This window comes from Osmerus eperlanus, unplaced genomic scaffold, assembly GCF_963692335.1.
Source record: "Osmerus eperlanus unplaced genomic scaffold, fOsmEpe2.1 SCAFFOLD_361, whole genome shotgun sequence".
Classification (NCBI taxonomy): Eukaryota; Metazoa; Chordata; class Actinopteri; order Osmeriformes; family Osmeridae; genus Osmerus; species Osmerus eperlanus.
Window position 1 is genome coordinate 309 of NW_026911157.1, and position 17,192 is coordinate 17,500.

A 17,192-nucleotide genomic window follows, 5' to 3' on the forward strand; every position below is an offset into this window, starting at 1 on the left:
ACAGCAGGTCCGCCCACAGGTTTGGCTTAGCCAACATCACATCTGTAGCTACTGTATGTTCAGCTAGCTAGTTAATCTGTCGCTATTCGTTTTCTACTTCTAAAAGCTGCAACCTTCCAGACTTCACTGAGGGAACGAGAGTACCTTGCGCTTTTCCATACCATGCCTAAACGGACTCGGATTGAGTATTCCGATATCGCTGACATATCATTGGTGGAAGTGCGAGTGAAAAGTGGGTGTTGACTGTCCTGTGGGTTTGGTAGCACCTGAAGTCGGGAGCCCTTAAGGACTCCCTGGTGGATGACCAAGGCGACTTTGTGCGGATGTGCGGGGCGATGAAGAAGATCGGCCTGGACGACACGGAGAAGCTGGACCTGTTCCGCGTGGTGGCCGGCGTCCTGCACCTCGGCAACATCGACTTCGAGGAGACGGGGAGCTCCTCGGGTAAAGCCTCCCACATTACATTACATTACATTACATTAAATTACATTACATTACATTACATTACATCACATTTCATTTAGCAGACGTTTTTATCCCAAGCAACTTGAAGTGCATATGAACTTCTCTGATAACAAACTACAGAACAGGCTAGATAAGGTACAACCATCCTACTGCTCGTCAGCCAAGACAAACATACACACACACACACACACACACACACATATGCGCATGCACACTCACATACACGAGCATCCATTTGCACACGTACTAGCACATGCACACTCATACCGGCATAAACACAGATGTTTGTGTAAGCACTTTCAAACATCAATAATTATGCTCACCCACCCACCCACACACATACATACATGTGTCTCCCAGACACAATAGTACACAACGTTTGGATTCTGTCACTACACCACATACCAAAATCAAAATGCATAGACGTATTTACACACACACACACACACACACACACACACACACACACACATAAACGCACTCATACACACACTCACACAAAATCATTCTGCCAAACACACAACAAACAAAGTCTTGAAGTGGCACTGTCTATAAAATATTTTTTTATAGCTGAAAAACAGAAATTGTTTATGTCACCTTTCATTCCTGATGGATTGAAGCTTCATGCTCAGAACAAATACGGGCCGGATGTATTTGCCTAATCAACACACCACATGAAAACGGTCTCTATGACGTGCGGTGAATTCATAGAGTCTGCTCACCTGAACACTGTTCACAGGTGGCTGCTCCCTGAAGAACCAGTCCAACCAGACACTGGAATACTGCGCCGGTCTGCTGGGACTGGACCAAGATGACCTGCGAGTCAGCCTTACCACCAGGGTCATGCTCACAACAGCAGGGGGCGCCAAAGGAACAGTAATCAAGTAAGCCGCAAGCTGTCTCGCTGGAAGGATGCAAGGGCCAAATTTCACACCTACTTTTCCTAAATGTCCATGCAGTGGGCAGCCTTTCTGTTTTTATAAATCAATAACCTTTTAATCTCTGCTGTAAATATGAACAGGCCGCTATCCATGAAAAATTGAATAGCGCCCTATTTTGGTTGCGGCCTAGCCAAGACATTAATGGGCAGTTTTTTTTTATTTATTTTTTTTCATTGTTACCCTCCACTGGTAACTTAAGATACCCTCTGGCCAGTGTGTATAAATACAGTAGCAGTATGAAGGAAAATTCATAATGGAGATGGTAGTGCACCTCCACCTTTTTCAGTTGTTGGGTATCTGTATGCTCACTGTTCATGTAAATTTGTCATGAATGTTGTTCTGGACCTGTAAAATATTACATCATATAGCTATATCATTTGAGTCTTCATTCAAGTTGTGGGTTAATGTATGGAACCATGAAAACATTCAATTGACTGCACTGTGATCATTACGTGCCCACACTTTCGCTGTTCTCAGAATGTTCATGATAAGACAAAGGGCAGCCTGTAGCATAGTGGTTAAGGTAAATGACTGACAAAGGGTGGCCTGTAGCGTAGTGGTTAAAGTCGGTGGTTCTAATCCCGGTGTAGCCGCAATAAGATCCGCACAGCCGTTGGGCCCTTGAGCAAGGCCCTTAACCTTGCATTGCTCCAGGGGGATTGTCTCCTGCTTAGTCTAATCAACTGTGCGTTGCTCTGGATAAGAGTGTCTGGCAAATGGCAATAATGTAATAAGAAAGTGTAAAAAACCTCCACCCAAGGCCCCCTCCTGTGGGCTCTTGTCAGGCTGGAAACGGTTGACGGACAGGGAGTCGTGTTCTTTTGGCGCATGAGTGTAGTTATGCATCTGGTAATTACTGCAGGCGCCGCTAAATCGGCTTACTGACCTCTGAGACGCCGGACGTTTAAACCCACCTGTTCGGCATAAGTGCAGTTTATTTATATTGGTTACATAAGGCACAAAGCCTCAATTGCACTAAATCCTTAGCGGGATGACTTCAACCTTGATTCATTTGAGAGGGTAATTATTTGTCACCTCCGCTAGCAGGCCCTCGCGAGCCAAGCCACTAAATGCTGATAATTCCTTTATTTTCTGTCTAATTCATGATGTTAAGAACATTGGGGCACTTTCGATAAAAACGGAAAGTGCTGTGCTGTTTCTTTTTCTGCTTCCTCTGCACTTTCGGCCTTTGGACAAAAGTGCAAAACTCAACAATTACGTATTTGACCCGGGTCTGTCCCAGATGCGATGAATATTAATTCCATCTGGGACAGACCTGGGTCAGATACGTAATTGTTTTACATTCAAATGCTCAATTCATTTCATAGGTTCCAATACACCAGACAACCTCAGTAAGATGGTATCATTGAGATGGTACTGAAGGGGTATGGTTCTGCAGGTTGCAGGGTGGACTCCTAGTTGAGACACTGTTGCTGCACCCGTGGTCAAGTGAACTCAATCTATATTGCTTCAGGTCAACATCTAGCTCTGCATACTGATGTGTGTGTCCATGTAAACTCCAGAAATGACCATATGACATGGAAAACATTACACAGACATGCGGTTAGCATTTTTTTTTCTCCAGTAAACAGATTAAATAAAACACTCTATTGTTAAAGTGCAGACTTCCAGCTTTATTTTGATTTTAATTTGATTGGTTTTTCATCCATATTGGGTGAACCGTGTAGGAATTACAGCCCTTTTTATACAAATATACTAATTTTAGGGGACCAAAAATAATTGGACAAATTAACACAAAAGACTGTTACAGAGCGAAAACAACAAAAAAAATGTGTCACTGTCCAAGTACATCTGGACTGCACTGTACATTGTTTTGTTTGAGATTACTTGGTTCGACAACATATAGTTTGAGCTTAAATTGAATGAATTAACATAACATAAAGTTTGATTTATGTGCGCCATCAAGGACCTCCACCAGCATTACATTGACATTCTGCCTTTTAATTGCTGTTTAAAGGTAAATAAAATATTAATCACAAAAAAGGACCTCCCCCAGCAGGGGGGGGGCAATGAAGAGGGCAGTCTGCACTCCAAGCAAGGCGCAAACCGATTTTCAGACGAGTCCTCTGGGCCCATTCCAGCTGCTTATTTTTACTAGCTCCACCCATCGGGAGAGGCTAGAAAAAGAGTCAAGAGAATAAAGTGAAGACAGGGAAATCAAGAAAATATGAATTAGGCGAATGGAATGTCCTTTCTCCTTCAAACGTCAGTTACAGACATGGCAGATAGGCAGAGATCGAACAACAGCTCGACCTTTCATACGTCAGGCTTTCCGAAAAACTCCTTTCGAAAAAGGATGCGCAAACGTCTCCTTGCTCAAAGCAAAGTTTGGGAGTTCCTAACTTCTAATTATAGCTCCTCGAAGTAACATTTCACGGGTCGGAATGTCCTTAAAGATGGCGGACCTCGATCGATTTCCGGGTCAGGAGCAAGGGAAAGAAGAATAAGCGATTGGAACGAGCCCTCTGCATTCATCACGTCCGCGTTGGTCGAAGCTTCATTTGCGGGGCTTAATGGAGCTGCAGTCACCCCGGCGACTCTGGCGAGCGCGACCGTGAAAGCGGGAGCAGTGGTAGATGTCAAAAGGTTCACTTTTAATAAAGCTAGCACCCCCCGGAGGAAGCCGCGCCGAGCGCTGGGTAGTGTCTGAGCAGAACCGAAAGGTCAGAACCTCAGGCTGCCCATTATGTTCCGACACTCAATCTCTCCAGATAATTGAGCTCAAATTTGAAGTTTTTTTGTCCTCAGCACTGCTGGGCTATATGGTTATTCATTATTAAACCTGTTTTATTCTTTTTTAAAGCGCTTGTACACTCTCACACAAAAAAAATAATCATTTGAGCAGTTGCTTGTTCCGACTACGTCGGACTCCCCGAAGCAGTCGCTGGCTGTGTTTTGTGTTTTTTTTTTTCTTCACACATTTGAGCTATTTCAACAACTTTAAAAAAAGGGCAGCACTCTACAATAAGTAGTAACTACTGAGAACTTAATCTGTACAGCTTTGTTTATGTAGATGTACATCTTAAATTCATTCACTACATTAGTTAATGACAAAATAAACTGTAAATAAACAAAATAAAATGTATTTCTTAATGGTTAACTAATTATAAGTGTATACTGTGTATAAATATTCATATAACTAATACATTAGTAAGTAGTTACCAAATACATTAACAAATTAAAAGATAATTTCATGTTTAACAAATGTATTTGTACCTCAATTAATTTATGCTACCAACTACATTAGTTAATGCCTTCTTCAAAAAAGGGACCGAAAAAAAAAAGTTATTCCAGATGAAAAAAACTGTTGTATGGAAGTGTGAAGAAATCCACTCCTTGGAAAAGCTTTGGCCCATTTATTTGTATTTCTGTTCACCCCTCTGTCCTCCCTCTACCCCCAGGGTGCCGCTAAAGGTGGAACAGGCGAACAACGCCAGGGACGCTTTGGCCAAAGCCGTGTACAGCCGCCTCTTCGACCACGTGGTGACCAGGGTCAATCAGTGCTTCCCCTTCCAGACGTCCTCAAACTTCATCGGTGTCCTGGACATCGCCGGGTTCGGTCAGTAACACCCTCCCCCGTTCCATCTCCTCCCCAGGCGTGAAACAAAATGGCCGACACCGTGCCGTTGACCAGGGGCACGTCCGTTAAAAAACGGTGACCTCTTCCTTACTGTCCTGTTCACAGATACATGTGCAAGTGTGATTTCCTTTTAGCGGGTCCTTCAGATGCAGGTGCAGTGGCCGGTTAAGTGTTGGGGTTATAAATCTGAGAGAGGATGTACAGTAACCCCGCCTTCTGGTCCTTTTGGTTGGCTCAGTTGCGCCAGACAAAATCAGTCGAGCACAGAAAATTTGTATTTGAATCCAAAACAATTGGATTTTGGATTATGAAGTGGATTGAGGTTTAAGTGGTATGGCCAGGTAGAGATTGAGAACATGAACAGAGAAAAAGGTTGAAACTGAAATACGTCTTCCAGTAAATGTGGGTTTTTAGGATCAAATTAACTTATTTTGTTCAATTCCTTTGTTGTTACTTTGTTTACTATGCTTATTTAGGCACTAATATATACAAAGATAATTTCCATTCATTAAGTTTTAAATCTGCAAACGCTTCTGTCATGCTGGGTACAAGCAGTCTTCTATAATTTTTCATTATAATACAATTGAGAATTTCAGCAACATCACAAAGGCAGAAAATACTTTGCAATGAACTATGCAAGCTTGAGGCAAGAGAAGCACATAATTGGCTGCAGACCGACTTTAAAGATACATTTTAAATTGTAGTAAATCAGGCTGTCACAATCACTGTATAACCATCATACAGATGGTTATGAAAAACCACTTGATTAAATTTCCATCACCACAATGATGTGTTTTTCAAACATTTTCAGTTTAATATAAATGTTGCCCATTAAAAGCACTCGCGCATTTCCAGAAAGAAGAATAACTGTAATGGCCTCTACTTTCATCTGTGCGTCTTCTAAAATGTGCTTTCTATTCTGCATATCCATCTCGCCTTTCTTGACAGGTGCTGCTCCCTACACTTTAAATATTGAACTTGGAGGAGAGAGTGGGGAAAGAGAGCTAGAGAACTAATGCTGATTTGAAAGAGGCAGACTGTACAGCCTATTTATTTTGTCTTACAATATTCAAAGTACTTCAACTTGTTTTTATATTCTTGCTTTCCTTTTTGTGAAGAGCAAGTGAGGGAACAAATGGGCGTTTGACAGTGAGCACTGCAACTGAGTGTGTGTTCAGTACAGCCAAAATGTGTGCATGAAGTCGAAGTCGTGGGCCAGTTGTGGGATTATTAAGGTGGTAGTGTTGAAATTATGGTGAATGTTAAAATGTGGGTCAGAAATTCCAAGGTGTCCTGGTAAAGTTTGAAGGTCACAGTACTATTGCTGTTGGAATTAGGGTCGCGTTCTGGATTTGGGATTGGGTAGGGGGTTAAGACTTCAGCGTACAGGAAACCTTTGCAGGAGACTGCCTTTTTTCAAGCGATCTACAGCCAAGCCATTTTTCCAAAATAACAAAATACAAACACAATGCATCCAAATGTAGAGAAAAGAGACCTCCAGCTTTACGTTGATGTTTTATGCAGGGGAGAGCCTCATTCATGTATTTTATTTTTTCCCTCCAGAATATTTTGAGCACAACAGCTTTGAGCAGTTCTGCATCAACTACTGTAATGAGAAGCTGCAGCAGTTTTTCAACGAGCGGATTCTGAAGGAGGTGAGCACTTACAAACAAAATCACTGCTATATCACGCCTATAGTCTGGTCTTGAACGAGTCTCGCTGTAGGTGGGGGATGACATAACACAAGTGTGTCCAGGTGTTCATCAAGGGCTGGAATATTCCGGGTCCTTGAAAACCTTGAAATGCATAATATTTGTGTGTGGCACTGTACAAGGTTGTGGGTGTTTGCAGGTAACTTCTGTTTAGTTTATGTATTACTTGTTTAGAAAACACTTTGTATACGTATATGTTTACAGCTAATCAACAAATTGCTTATTTTAAGCAAGGTTGGGTGGAGCAAAGACCAGCATGCACTCATAGGGAACTGAGGTTAAAAGCTACAGAATGCAGATTTTGTCAACAATCCAGATGGCCAGCTCCTTTTTTAACACAAAATATATAGTTAAATTAATATTTATGAAGAGGTGGGGTCAAGAACAATAATAGAGCCAACACATCTTCTGTCCTTGGACACACCTCATCATGAATATCCATGAACTTTAGAATAGCTCTCGATGAATATCCATGAACTTTAGAATAGCTCTCGAAGCGCCTATATGCAAACCAGAAACCTAACACAAGGATCTCCGGTCTTGAAGGGGTGCAGAGTCTGCTGGTTTTTCTGATTTCCTTTAAATCAGCAGTCATTTTGGGGCTTGAAAACAAAGGCGTGCGCCCTGCTTAGCTTAACCAATGACTTAAATTCACCACTGCGCCACTAAATTCAGCTGTCATCCCAATGCAGCCCTCCGGGACTGCAGCTTAAGCTTCCTGTCTTACAGTAAAGAAGCAAAAAGGATGGAAGGAGCCTCGGAGTTCACCATCTTGTTAGAATAGATCATCTGTAGCTGAACACCCCACCTCAGGGCAAGAAGAAGGAGGAGTGCCCAAAGCCCAAAATGAGCTCAGGGAAAATCATTCCACTCTGTTATCCACCCTCCGTTATTCACCAGTAACACCCAAGTTACAGAGGTGTGAGGGGAAAAAAATCAACTGGTACTCATTAGCATGGTAGAAGCAGAGGTGGTAGACCCCTCTAGAAGAGACTGAAGGGGATGGAGGTGTAGGTTTAGATGTGATATGTGTCCAGTATGGCACACACAAGTTAAAGAAGTTTTGTCAGCTTGATTTGTACTAAAGAGCTGTATCTCACCGGCCTGGCTGCTTCTGCTCTTTCTCTCACTGCCACTCAAAGGAGCAAGAGCTGTACCAGAAAGAAGGCCTGGGCGTAAATGAGGTTCATTACGTGGACAACCAAGACTGCATAGGTAAGTGCCACTCAGACGTTTGTACACCTTCAGTACACTCTCCTGCACAAAAACACACACACACACCACACCACACCACACCACACCACACCACACCACACCACACCACACCACACCACACACCACACCACACCACACCACACACACACACACACACACACCACACACACACACACACACACCACACACACACATACCGCTCAGCTTCTTCTGCTAGCTCAGTATGTACAGCAATGAGCGGACAAACAGTCCCGGTGTTTTTTGTCTTAAACCATATTCCATATCACTTGACTAATAACAGTGATTAATAGAGTGAATAAAGGGGTTTACCATAGCATGTGGTTGTGGCCTCAGGTGTCATGCTGATACCAGATTTTGTATGGAAAAGGTTTCCAAACAGCTATTAGCACTAAATATAAATTCATAAATATAATTATAAAAACGGTTTTAAGAAATCAATGCAGATTACTCACAACTGTTAAAGTAATCTATTATCACCACCATCACAGTAACATCTATTATCTGTTATTCTATTCTATTTTCACATCTTCTAAATATCCACAGAATTTAAATACTTAATACATAATTTAACAGGCCTGACTACAGGTTTTCTGCATCAACATTCTTTGTAAGAAAAGTCTATCATATTCCACAAAAAGTTTCACAAAAAGTTTATTTTGTGCACTATAACTGGGCACTAAAACCACCTACAGCATACGCAACCTACATTCACTGCATATTGTATATCACACCTTCTCAACTTTATACCTCCATTATTTTTATTCATAAATTCAGAGGCAGGTGTCTCCTCTTGAAAATAATATTTATGCGTCTCTGTCAATCTTGTTCCAAGAGGAGAGGCGACGTTGGGCTGTATTATTTATGTGTCAGAATTCCCAGCTAGGCATGCGGATTCACACTTACCCCGGTCTGCTGCTCGCTCCTGTTTCTCACAGACCTGGTAGAGGCCAAGCTGGTGGGCATCCTGGATATTCTGGATGAAGAGAACAGGCTGCCCCAGCCCAGTGACCAGCACTTCGCTGAGGCCGTGCACAGCAAGCACAAGGACCACTTCCGTTTGACCGTAAGGCACTCCATATAATAACTCCGTCCAGTTATTTCTAAAGTATATTTATCTGCCTATCTTATCCAGAGCTAGTTACATGGCTTGCATTCTTTACACACGATCCATCACTTCGGCTGGATATTTACAGACGCAATTCAGGTTAAGTACCTTGCTCAAGGGTACTTATCCTGCAGGAGTTGCAAGGACAGTTCTGTAACCATTATGCCACACCACAAATAATCCAGATTCTGAAAGTAAAAGTCCTCCCCAGTCTTTTATTCCGATCACCTGGAATTGCTAATTGCCATAATTCTTGAAATCAGCTGGCTGAGTTAATGGGTGTACGAAACACATGGGGCGACTTTCACTTTCTGACACCTGGTCTTTCCACCCCTGTGTGGAAAGATAATGGCCTTATCTGTCCTCTACAGATAACAGTGTTAGTGCTTGTGTGTGTGTGTGTGTATGGAAGAATGTGTGTGTACTGTGTGAATATGTGCGTGTGCACATGCTTGTGTTTGTCTACGTGCGTGTGTGTGTGTGTGTGTGTGTGTGTATGAGTATGTGTATGTTTGTGGGGATTGAGCCTTGTCTCTGGCCCTCCACAGGTCCCCAGGAAGTCGAAGTTAGCGGTGCACAGGAACGTGAGAGATGACGAGGGCTTCATTGTCCGCCACTTCGCTGGAGCCGTGTGCTATGAGACGGTATGAAGCATGCTGTGACGCACTCAAAATAACGCTGCATTTATTTTAAAGCAGATTTAATATTTCATGAATGTCTCGGAACAAATAAATTAGAGCGAGTGCTAAATAGGACTGAATAAGTGCATGGTCTTCACGGTCTCACAGTTTCTGCTCGCTTGTGGCATGTGTCAATACTATACTGCCTTATAAACCACAAGACTGTTATTTAAATTACGTATATTTGGAGTCATTCATACATCATCAGTTAATCAAAAAACTTTGGTGAAAAACATTACTCACATGGTGAAAACATAGCATGGCTAAAACACAGATTTTGTTCATAACTCTTGATGAAGTTTTCAAATCATCCTGCCACTCAGACGCGAGAAGCATTGCTATCATACATAAGCGAAAACAAATCTATTATTCTTGCGCAATGCAATTGCGTTAAATCCCCATGTTTCAACATGCCCCGTGTTAGTTTGTGCCCCGGTCTCCCCTATCTAATGCTTAATTTATCCTAAAAGCTAGATATTATCTAGCACCGTATCAAGTCTGGTCTTGAAAATGTTTCTGTCTCCACTACGTGACCTGGCAGGACCGGTCATGGAGGTCAGCCGAGGTCGTTCTGAAGCTAAATGCTCATTGGTCACTATAAGCGTTTACCTTATTTTTTGTGTCGGCTGTGAGCACTGTGTGATTGCTATGTAACCTTGATGTGACCACAGGCCAAGTTTGTGGAGAAGAATAACGATGCCCTACACATGTCTTTGGAGAGCTTGGTGTGCGAATCAAAGGACAAGTTTGTGCGGGAGCTCTTTGAAAACTACAACAACGCGAAAGACTCCAAACAAAAAGCTGGCAAGCTCAGCTTCATCAGTGTGGGCAACAAATTTAAGGTGAGCTAAATGAGTTCCTTTGATTTCTACCTTTTGAGCTTTGAGATGTCTCAGGGCTTTCATCTTCAGAAAGGTATGATTGGGGTGTTCCTTTGGCTTTTCGAGTCATCTTGAACACTCACTTAAGTGGTGGCTTTTTTGTATTGACCCGTGCTTCCTTTCCCTGACCATGATTCTTTCTGTTGTCTATTTGTATTTCCTTTAGACCTCAACTGTCAATCCCCTTTAACTCAGAGAGAGAAAGAGCGGGAGTGAGCTGTGTTTTCTCTTGTGATGTGCTGTCCCGCGAGCCCGTATTGTAACCTTTCTCCCTCTTACTCTTTTCTTCCTTCCTCTCTCCATTCCTTGCGCTCCTCTTCATGTAGACCTCTTCCTGTGCTCCGGGCTCCTCCGCAAAGAACACCAGGAACTGTTTGTATGGTGGACAGCGTCTGAGGCACATGTTTAGAAAGAGGCAGTGAGAGATTGCGAAAGACAGAAAGTGCAGCACTTTGCATGTTTAGGGTTGAAATGGGCGTCTGTGAAACATACAGTAGGCTCAGGGAGAGAAGGTAACTCGCCTGCTAATCCCATGGCAACATCATTACCTCCCCAGCCACTAACCCCACTGCAACAACTACCCACTAAACCATCGCCCCCATCTCCCCCTCTCCCGCGCACGTTGTGTTGCGTGTGTGCTGTTACCCACATGTAGTCCTCTGCGGCTGAAGTTGTGTTGTCTCGCCAAAGTGCTGCTTTTGATGTTATTACCTCAGTGAACATATAGATAACCCGCCATTCAGATTCACTGAGCTGTGTCACTGGCTAGACGCGGCCCACACATCGATGGGCAGCTGTTGTGGCAAATTGCAGTTTAATACAAGCAAGCATCAGTCGGTGCTATCAAGCGTTTAAGGCAGACAGACACAGAATGCATGCTATGAGACTTTCCTTAGTACTTTATGTAATATTTTAATATTTTGTCACATTTCATGCGTGTACTAAACTTAGTTGTATGCATTATTCCATTTAATCTACTGGATTTTGACTGGAAAAAGTCAAGCTAACAACCATGCCTGAGGGGCCAACAGCGGTTGATGGCGAATCCATCAACCAGACTTTAATTTCACTTTAATTTGTGGGTTTTACATCCATATTGGGCGAACAGTGTAGGAATTGTAGCCACAGGAGCTGAAGAGGGTTGCAGTACAGGCCTAGCAGAGCATCACCAGGGAAGATACCCAGCATCATTGATTACGAAGGATTTGCAATAAAATATTGAATACGGTGACTTTATTTCGATTTGTGTTAATCCGTCCTATTACTTTGGGGGAGACTATATATAAAAATGACTGTAAATCCTACATGTTCACCCAATATGGATGTAGAAACCTTCAAGTTAAAGCTGAAAGTCTGCACTTTTATTTCTGCAATATTTCAACTGTTTGTTTGCTGGAGTGCAGAATGAAAACAACAAAAAAAAATGTTGTCCAAATACTTAGGGACTGGTTTGAGTGGTGGTATCTGTGCCTCTCACTGCTGCCTTACATGGAACAGGTAGAGCACATTTGGACTTTTGGAGTTTTTAATAGGAAAGGTGGTTAGTAGTCTGGGCCCCACAAAGTGAGACGGAGGAATTATTGTGAAATTATTTTTCTGTATGTGTGTCTGTTAGAAACAGCACTGAAATTAGTGCATGGCATTCAGAATCAAACAAAGCTACTCGTCGTGACATCCCACAATGCACAGCTCCTGTGTTTGCCCCTCCACTGTGGATACCTGTGCCTGAAGGTCACCTGTGTGCACGATGGCAGAGACTCTCCCGCAGAGCTTGCTGAGTTTCTCACAAAACAGCTGTGTGTTTGCGATGGAATAGCCAGCTACTGGTCAGCACTGTAACCGGGCGAGCTTTACTAAACCATCAAACTGCTCTCTTTTACAGACCCAGCTCAACCTTCTCCTGGAGAAGCTTCGCAGCACGGTGAGTCACCAAAATATTCGGTCATACCTCCACTTTTGATTGCGAAGCCCCCCTTTTTAACCTCACTCATAAAATCAACAACAATAACAATACAGAACAACAGGTACTTGTGCTGGTGAGGTAAAAACCCAGAGGGTTTTGAACCAAACTCACCTTATAAAATTATTATTAGTTTTGGATTAATGAAGACTATAATATAATTATGGATTGCAAAGCTCTTGTGCAGATCTTGGATAAGGACATGGTTTTCGCCAGTTGACCTGACAGGTAGCTTGTAGGTGAAGTGTGTATGATGGTGTCCAGGGTTGAGGCCACAGGGTCCAGGTCTGTCCTCCGGTTCAGGTTTCATCTTGAGATGAGAAATGCATTTGATTTTGCCTATTGCTACTGCGTAGAGTATTCCATACTTACAATTGATGTGTTTGTCCATATTCTGTACCCATGGTTCTTACAGCAGTTATGAACTGGGAAAATCATGCCATGGTGGGCCTATAAGTCACTATGGATAAGACATTTTTCTAAATAGGCTAATAATAATAATGATAATAATAATATCTGAATAATAGCTTTTTCTCCAGAGCACAGCTTCACTGTTTTGAGCATTGTCATTCACTCGCTCCGTTGCTCAAATGAAATAAGTGTTCATGTGAGCAGTGACCAGATGATTCCGCCCTGCTTTTCTTAAAGGGCTCCAGCTTCATCCGCTGTGTGAAGCCCAACCTGAAGATGGTGAGCCACCAGTTTGAAGGAGCACAGATTCTGTCCCAGCTGCAGTGCTCAGGTAGAGTCTGCAGCGTGGTTCACATAGCTTACAGGAAACTGCCATGTAGTGCCCAGCCATGAATGATATCTTTTTTGTGATGAAGATAAAAAACATAATAGATAAAAACATTCACAACTTAGTAAATAAGGAATACTAAACAGATAGACAATGCTATTAATGTTAGGACTGCTACGGTTACTATATATAATTACCACTGTTACTACTAAAAAGTAATACTGTACAATAGTACAACATACATTTGAATATTGGTAATGAAGGTTCCCCTCTCCCGATTTCCTTCAGGAATGGTTTCAGTGTTGGACCTGATGCAGGGGGGCTTCCCCTCCCGCGCTCCCTTCCACGAGCTCTACGAAATGTACAAGCAGTACATGCCTGCCAAGCTGACTCGACTGGACCCACGGCTCTTCTGCAAGGTGTCTTTATGCGCCACGCTCCGTCTCTCCAGGGCCGAACTACACCGGCCTCCTGCTCTTAACGTGCACCAACTCCTTTCACTGCAGTCTGACCACCTCCCTCTTCTATCCCTCGCAGGCTTTGTTCATGGCCCTGGGTCTGAACGAGAATGACTACAAATTTGGGCTGACCCGGGTGTTCTTCCGGCCTGGGAAGGTAATGGTTAATGTAGTTTTAATGGGTCGCTGCCGCCGAATTGTTACACGCTCGTAAAACAAAGAGAATCCTGGTCTGAGTGGTTTGTAAAACAGGGCTAAGTGAGCGTACAGGCTTTTAAAAAGAGAATAATTCAGGCCCACATTTGGAGCAGTCAGATTATCATAAAGTTAAATGAGTTAAACAATTTTATCTGTGCGTTAAAGCAGTGCATAAAATGTAGCATTATCATAATGTAACCATACCCCATAATTCCACTCTTCTTAAGTGTAACTGTATTGCTTTCCTGCCATGATTTTATTTCTGCACTAATTCAATCTGTGTGATTATTTACATGATTTATTCATTTAGAATTTTTGAATTAATACTATTTTCCGTACCTGTCTCCAATATTTGAGACTGGTTTGAGAAACGGCTGAATGAGTAATGACTGAATGAAGGAATAAATGGTGAATGGATATGGGATGGACGTGTGGGTGTTAGACTGAGCTGTATTGCCTGTGGAGCTGCTTGTGGTGTCTGAAGTCCCTGTTTCTGCCTCTCTCCGCAGTTCGCTGAGTTCGACCAGATCATGAAGTCCGACCCGGAGCACCTGGCCGAGCTGGTGAAGAGGGTCAACAAGTGGCTCATCCGCAGCCGCTGGAAGAAGGTCCAGTGGTGCTCGCTGTCCGTCATCAAGCGTACGTATCGCCATGACGACGAGAGAAACTACCGGCCTGCTGTATACGTACCGCTGTGACGTTTGCTGCCCACCATCTGCGATATGCGATATCACTGTGCACGCTGTCTGTCATCAAGCGTACGTATCGGCATAACGACGCCTGTCTGTCGTCAAGAGAGACTACCGCCGCAAGGCCTGCTGTCCGTTGAGTATATGTACAGCTGTGATCCACCATGTGCGTCCTCAATGTGCTCACCGTCCGCACGCTAATAACCGTTAACCTGATTGGAGCCTGATATGTCTATTATCAAAATCCATTCAAACGATTCACCAATCAACTGGGGCTTTTATGTTTTAAGGCGGGGTGTAATGAATGTCCAGTGAAAAAGATTGATCTGGCTGTCACTCAGAATTCTGAGAGTTCAAACTGGCACCAACTGTGTAAAACAGAGCCATTGGTACATCACCACTCCACTGTGTGCACCCGTTTGAATACAAGTGACTTTCTCTGTCCCTTTGGAATGTGGGAAAAACAGATGACCGTGAAAAATTGAGAGTAAAGTCGGGAAGAGTCTAAATGTGTCCTTGATGGAAGCTGTCAGTTATTAAGCTTAGGAATCATCCCCCAATCCCCTATCACCTTAGGTGTGTACCGTATTACCGACCCACAAGGTCAGCGACGGTCGACCCGACCGCACCACATCCAAGCTGCAGGGGCCACTGTTTGTTCACCAAGACCGTCTCTGTAAAAAAATAAATAAGAAGGTTATCTCCCAATTCCGAATCCTCATAAAACTTTTAAACACTCTGAAATCATCCACCTGAACCCCTCGGTTGGCCTATGCCAACATATTACATTTTTTCCATTTAACAGAATGCCACGAAACGCTGTGTTTTCCGAGAGAACATCAGATGCTGTTATGTACAGCCCAGTGACTTCGAAGCGGCCATTGATTTTCCTGCAGGCGCTGCCTCGCCTCACATAACCACTCCGGGCACGCCGCAAAATGGCCTGCTGTTTTTTTGTTTTTTTTCCCCTTCGTCTGTTTTAACCAGGGAGAAAAAACACACAAACAATATCACAAGCGCACTCACAAAATGGCTGCCGGGAACGGAGAAGGGGTGCTTTTTCTGTGGGCTAAGAACGATGCGCTTGAATGTGTCGTTTTTAGGCGTTTACCGGCCTCCTGTTTTCTTTCCCTCCCTACCGCACGAACCCCCCCCCCTTCCCCTCAGTGAGGAACAAGATGAGCTACAGGGCGGAGGCCTGTGTTAAGATTCAGAAGACGGTCCGCATGTGGCTGTGCGGGAGGAAGCACAAACCACGGTGAGTTCACGGTTCAGTCGGAGAGTGGCGAATTGAAGACTACCTGTTTCCACCACAGAATAGAATGGAAAGCTTTATTTGGCCGTAAATACATGGGCATCATGATCACGGTTCCTGGTCAATGTAGAATGCTAATAAATATATAGCTGTAGTACCATTACCAGGCTGATTAACCACCAGAACAATTTCTCTACTCCTGCAGCCTTTCAATAGTGTTAGGCTCACCAATGTTGACTTGGTGAGAAATCAGATTTTAGATTAGATTGTTTATTGTCCCTAGAGGAAATCGCTTCACCTATCAGACTAAGGCAAATGTAATCAAATCCCTGGAATCAAGACTTGATACTGAAAACTCATATACCTGCACAAGAGGAGTGATTGAATGCACCCGTCTAATCAGAAACAGCTGACAAACCTATTGTCTGATTACTTTTGGTCCACTAAAATTTGGGGAATATGTATAAAAAGGAATGCAATGATATAGTTGTAAATACCCTCAAGTTAAAGGTGACAGTCTGAACGAACATTTGGAGCTCACTGAATATCTTATAACAATTCCCCAAAGAAAGACAGTACAACTTCAAAAAAAAATAATGTCTTAATAGATAACAAAACCAAGAAACCAAACCAAGATACATTTCTACATCCTACTCCCCCAGTAGAATCGCACTCACCCCCTCCCCCCAACCCCTCCTCCAGTCTGTGATTGACTACACCTATGCACTTGCTCACACACACACACGCACGCACGCACGCATGCACGCACACACGCACACACACACACAGCAAACTGTCAATGCATAGCAAATAAGATTTTGCTTCTGCCTCTTCTCCAGTAGTACTCTTGTTTATCTGATTACTAATGAAGAGAGGGGCATATACCCTGTCCATAAAATGCCATTAACGCCTTCGATTTTAATGGAAACCAAGCTTTTGTTTGCGCTCAGCCGTCAGACTGGGAATAAGTAGAAAATACATTTGACTTGCAGAGTGTGTCCCTCTATTTTAATTGGATGGTTTTGTTGAGTTTTCCATTTTATGACTTCAAAAGTTGGCTCCCAAGACCCTCGCTTGTGTTAATGATTATTTTTAATGACATTAACCAGGGCAAGAGAAATGCAGTCAACATGCTCTCTGCCCAATAAAGAGTCCCGAAGCTGCTGATAAATGAGATATTAACTGAATAAAATGTCAGACTTTCCATGGGCTGACAAGATCCCCTGAAGGGTGATTTTTGAGAGAAAAAAAAGAAAAAAAGACTCGCCCCCC

General features: G+C 43.1%; 1 pseudogene; it reads left to right on the forward strand.

Moving 5' to 3' along the window:
- The first annotated feature begins 263 nt into the window (after positions 1-263).
- LOC134015726 (unconventional myosin-VI-like) overlaps positions 264-17,192 on the forward strand; it is a 24,308-nt pseudogene continuing 7,379 nt past the window's right edge.